The sequence below is a fragment of the Pteropus vampyrus genome, unplaced genomic scaffold (assembly GCF_000151845.1).
Source record: "Pteropus vampyrus isolate Shadow unplaced genomic scaffold, Pvam_2.0 Scaffold374, whole genome shotgun sequence".
NCBI lineage: Eukaryota > Metazoa > Chordata > Mammalia > Chiroptera > Pteropodidae > Pteropus > Pteropus vampyrus.
The window spans coordinates 45,970-51,750 of record NW_011889155.1 but is presented as its reverse complement, the minus strand read 5'-3'; positions in this window follow the sequence as shown (position 1 = coordinate 51,750).

Sequence of the window (5,781 nt, the reverse complement as noted above, 5' to 3'; positions counted from 1 at the left end):
CATCTATCAGCCATCTATCATGTATCCATCCATACACCCATCTTTCCATCCATCCATCTATCCATCCATCTATTCTCCCATCCTCCTTTCATCCTCTATCCATTATCCATCCATCTTCTATGCACCCATCCACTCATCTTTTACCCATTTATCCATCCATCCATCCATCCATCCATCCATCCATCCATCCATATAAATATTTAATAAATACATATTCTTTGCCCAGAGCAGTGCTAGGTGCTAGAATTACAGAAATACATAAGACAGGGTAAATAAGACAAACAAGGGCACTGTCTTTACTGATTTCACAGAGTAGGTGAGGCAGGCCAATAAATGGGATATTTATTGAAGCAGAGACATCAGCTGGATACCAAAAATCCATGAACAAAAACATACACCCCCACTCCTACCCCACTGAATAATATGGGGTTGTCTCTAAGAGGCAGCTACCACACATCCCCCCATGGATGGTATTTCTCCGTTGCTTCTCTGCCTCTTCTTTCCTCTTCCACCTGCGGGAAAGGACTCTGAAGCCCCAAGAGATGGCAGAGTCTCCAGATGAAAGGAGCACAGATCCCTCAGTCTCCACGTGGAGGAAAGGCACCCACTTACAAAGATACCTGCAATGGAAGCTAACAATAAACTTCTAATGACTCGCGCCAGCGAAATTTCAGTTTGTTTGTTACAGCAGCAAGTGCTACCCTGTCTAACACAATTACATTTTACAAAGCATCGTTCTACAAACCCACCCTCTTTCTATTATAATAAAGTAAATGAAGGGATAAAATCATGTCATTTGATTACTCTGACAAGTACGTGTCGTCGCTAATTGTGGCCCCCATTTTTGAACAAGGAAATCAAGGCCCAGAGAGGTCAAGTAACTTGCCCAGGGTAACATAGCTGGTAGGTGGTAGGGCCGGGATTCGAACCTGATTTCCACATCCATTCACTTTATATGATAATATGCTCTTGGTTGGAGGTACAGATAGGGAACCACAGTCTGGAACAGGAAGGCCCGACATCTTCATCTGCCGCTGGGTGTTCATCCCTGCGCCACCAGTGTGGTCTGTTACATGGAGTAAGACAAAAAAAATTTGACCCTGGCGTCCCCCTACCCCAAGTAGGGACAGGTGGTCCCCAGGTTGGGCCCTCTTCCTCTGGCAGTCCCTATCTTTCTGGAGCAGCTCTTTTTTAATACCTAGGAATGCCCCATCCCTCCTTCCAGGACAAGAGGACGTGAGATTGTCAAGACACTGGATTTCCACCCCCGGGAGGCAGATGGCTCCTTTCGAAGGCCTGGCCCAGTCCTTGGCAGCCCGGGCAGACCTCCAAGACATCTTCATTGGCTGGCCTGAGGCTTCCAGAGCTGAGGGGCACTCTGGATCCCCTGTCCAGGATGTCAGAGCATTTACAGGACTGGCTCTACCATCAGAGCAGGTTAGCTGACAAGGGACAGCCAGACCTGGACAAGCCCTGTAGGTGGGTGGGTGGGTGGCAAGGAGCCCCGGTGCACACCCACAGAAGGACTGCTGCTTTCCCCTGGTGGCCTGGAGTCAAGTTCCTTCTCAGGCAACATTTTTCTCCATGATTTTCTGCTGTCAAATAAGGAGATGGTAGTGCCATGTAACGAAAGGCGCTGAGCTTTTGAGAGCCGACTGACCTGGGTTTAAATCCAGGCTCTGACACTGACTAGCTGTGTGACCTTGGTCAAGTAACTAACCCTCTCTGAGCACCTCAGTTCACCTATCTGTAAAATGAGGCTGGTAATGCTTGCATCACAGGGACCAAATGGAGAGGATTAAGTGACATAGTAGGCAACTGACAATTTAAGAAGGGAGAAGCACAGAATCAGAGAATGTTCTAGCTAGAAGGGCCCTCAGGGATCTGGTAGAAAAAATGAGGCCAAGAGAGTGTCAGCCGCTTACCCTGGGTGGAAGAGAGAGATGGGGGCTCGTAATCTATCCCAGTTGCTCCGTTTCGTCCACCTTTTTCCTCCCCTTCCCCGTCTCTTTCCCATGGGTACTTCTTGTCCTAGGGTGGAAAGCGGAACCGAGGAAAGGAAGAGGCGGAAGAAGAGGGTGTCCCAGCTCTAAGCCCTTTGTCGCCCTCAGAGGCTGATCTCATTGGTTTTCCTGTGGCTTTTGCGGGCGGTAGTCCGGTGCGAAAGTGGGAAGGATGCAGGCTTTCACCTTTCAGAGATGGGGTCAATTCCTAGTGCCGCTATACCTGAGCGGGTCCCTTCATCTCCTGTACCTGTTTTCCTCTGAACTTGATGACAAGGCGCCTACCATGATGGGTTAGGAGGACTCTAGGTCATGTTGTTCAAGGTGCAACTCACCACTTGCTTTGGGGGCGCTCGACGAACGGCTCCCCAATCACCATCCCACTCCATCCTCCTCCTCACATCTCATACCCAACCAGAGATGCCGGCCCCCACCCTCCACCCGCTGCCCTGTTTCTCAGCCTCTGAGCTTTCACCATGGCTGGGGACATGGTTCGGCCGAGAACTCAGAGTCAGAGCCTTGTGCAGGCACAGCAGTCCAACCCGAGCTCCCCATTCACAGGTGGGACTGGAGGGGGAGCACAGTAGGACTAAGTCTGTAGCAAAGACGCTTGGGAAGACTGGAGGGTCCCTCTCTGCTGACCTAGTACCCCTTTCCCGCCTTTCACCCCTCTCTCTCCTCCCACATCCCTGCCTTTTCCCAACAGGGATCAAAATTCATCCTGATGTCCTCTGAGATGGTCCAAGCCCCCATTGCTTTCTCTCCCGCCTTTCCAGCCCTGTGAAGAACTCGCCCGCCTCGCTCCCGTAATGCTATACCACTAATAAGATTAAAACATATCTCCCTCTTACAGCATCGATTCATAGCACTGATTTACTGTTGCTTCTCGGCTGCTACAAAACGGATGCGCGGGCCGCCACCTTAATCTCTATCCATCTCCTCGCTGCCGGGGAATAACTGCTAATTAATACCTTTCTGCCTCCCGACGCCTGCCAGCTTTGAGGGCCATCAATACTCTGTGGGCACCCTGCCGCCCAGCCCACTCATCCCCACTTGCTCAAGGCTCCAGCCCCGACCCAGAGGCACCCTGGGGGTTCCAGGTGGAACAAGATGGGTGAGGGTGGGCTTTTACCCTCCTCGTCCTCTCACTAGACACATAGATACACAGAGTAACTGAGCACGAGGCAGTAGCTAATTCAGAAGGGACAGAGCCAGACAGACCCCCGTTTAAATCCCAGCTCCTCCTCCAACTATGAGATTTTTCGTTTCTGAGTCTCAGGCTCCTCATCTGCAGAATGGAGAGAGTCACAAGACCCACCTCTTAGAGATCTGCAGGAGTAAATGAGGACATGAAACACATGCATGACACAGTCCCTGGCCTCCTGCTGCCTCAGCCTTTGCCTCAGGGCTGAGGAGGGTGCCTTCATGACCCAGCTGAGTTTACAGCACTGGTATAAGGGAATGGCAGATGGCCTGTCCCCAGGGATGGGAACAGGGTCCAGAGGAGGTTCCATCAGGAGAAGGATTTAGCTACAAAAATGCAGCCTGGCCAAGAGACGCCAATGTCAGAGCTGATCCAGATTTTTCCTGCTTCTTTTCTTCTCCCTTTTCAGCTCAAAAGGCACCTCCTCCAAAAAGCCTTCTTTGACTACCCAATCTAGAGAAGTTGCTCTGCCCCCAAGCCCCTCACTCCTGCACGGCCCCGCTTCATTTTCCTCACAGTATGATACCATCTAGAGTTAGGTTATTTATGTATTTGTCTATTTCTGCTTCATCCACCGGAATGTCAGCCCCATGAGGCCAATGCTCTTGACAATCTTATTCAGTGCCACCTCTTTGGGCACATAGTTGGAGATCAAAAAGTATTTGATAAATGAATAACAAGTTCCCCATTAGTATTAGAATAATAATAACGATAATAAGAAGTAAGATTATCACTTCCTTCTTCCCTCAAATGAAGATCTGATTAAATGCCCTCTCTCGTTTAGCAGGGAATCCCATTCAAAAACATTGCCACCGTGTATTAAACGTCTACTAGGTGTCAGATGCCTTACATGATTTCCTCAACAAGATAGGTATTATTACTCCCACTTTACAAATGAGAAGCTGAGGCTCAGAGCACCTAGCAGGTGACTCAGCTGCCATTCAGATCAAGGTGAGTCACACTCTAAGCATTCTACCTGGCTCCTGATATGGCACAGCACCTCCCACCAGGAAGAAAGGTGGGGGGCGCTGCTTCTCCACCAGAAATATCTGGATGCGCGGACTTTCCTCCTGTCTCCCAGATTGAAACCAACAGCCTGCTGAGAACAAGGCATTCCCTGTGGTCACGGGTGCATGTAACATGTCCAGTTTGGGGAGGAATATCAGCCCGATCTTGGATTTGCACAGGTACATGGAGAAGGTCAAGACTACAGGACTAGGTGCGTCTAATGTGCTGTGTAACTTTGGACTTGCCCCTCCCCTCTCTGACCAGTCCCTTCCAGGCGGAGCTGCAGGACCAGATGGGGTTAGGATTGTATGAATACATAGGATTATCATTCTAAATTCTGATCTGACCTCACCTGCAGGATTCTCCTTTATCTCGCCGACACCTGACAGCGGCGGGGGCTGGGGCACTACTCTGCAAGGGAAGAGGTTGGAGGTGGGGTGGCAGCTGTCTGCCTTCCTGGCTGTGAGAGGTGGGGGTGGAGAAGGACACGATGCCTCGGGGTTGGGCCTGGCAGATGAGTCAGTGGAAGCCGGCACGGGCGCTTTTAATAAAACATAACGAAGCATGGGATCATAAAATATTTGATCTCATTCCAGGGTCCCATGAGGTTGGGGCAGACAAATAGAGCTGGCAAAGGAGAAGGGTTTATAGGGGTGCCCTACAGCTGATTTGGGACTGGGACAGGCACAAGGTTGGGGACAGCAGCCCCTAAACCTCCCGTCCAAGGTCAGGGTAGGCTTCCTCACAGTTCTGCCTTCCGGCCTGAAAAGAGGTAGAAATCAGAGGCCTTTGTCCCAGATATGAGTTCTCCTGCTGGTGACTTGGGACAAGTCACTGGCCTCTCCGTGCCTCGGTTTCCCCACATATAAAGTGAAAGAAGGGTTGGACCTAAACAGAAAAGCTTCAGAACCTCCTCTAGCCTTGATGGGAAAATGTCCTCCCCACCATTCAATCCACTCATTTTCAAATTCCTTTCTTGGCTGTGGGACCCAACGTCCAAAGTAAAGCTTAAGTAGAAGTCCAGTCTGTAAAAGAGGCAAAGCAGGGCTCCTGGCTTCACTGGGGACAATGACCCCCTCAGCCATCACCTTGATCCACATGCTGACTTTCCAAGTGGTGCCAGGGGTACCTCCATGAGGAAAACTGGGTTCCGAGGAACACAGTTTGAGAACCACAGGTCTGCCAAATTCTCTTTAAACCCTTTAATCTTTTGAAGCTCTGCTCATGTTCCAGGACCTCCCTGATTGTGCAACTCTCCTGGTCACTACCAAACATATCCTGGCTCCCTCCATCCTAATGTTTACTGCAGTCAGTGATTATCCATCTTGACTTGCTTGCAGCCCCGGGTCTCCACAAGGTCTGGAACATGGTAGATGTTCAGTAAATAGGGCCTCCCCCCCGCGGACCCTGCACCTCTACACTTTGCCATCACTCTTACCGGGCCTTATTCTTCTTCGCATTTATCATTTCTCGCCTGATGTTAGATGTCCATGTGTGCTGTCTGCTTAGTCAGAGACTGTAGAAGGTAAGCTCCAGGAGGGCAGGCTTTATCTTTTTCTACTCACC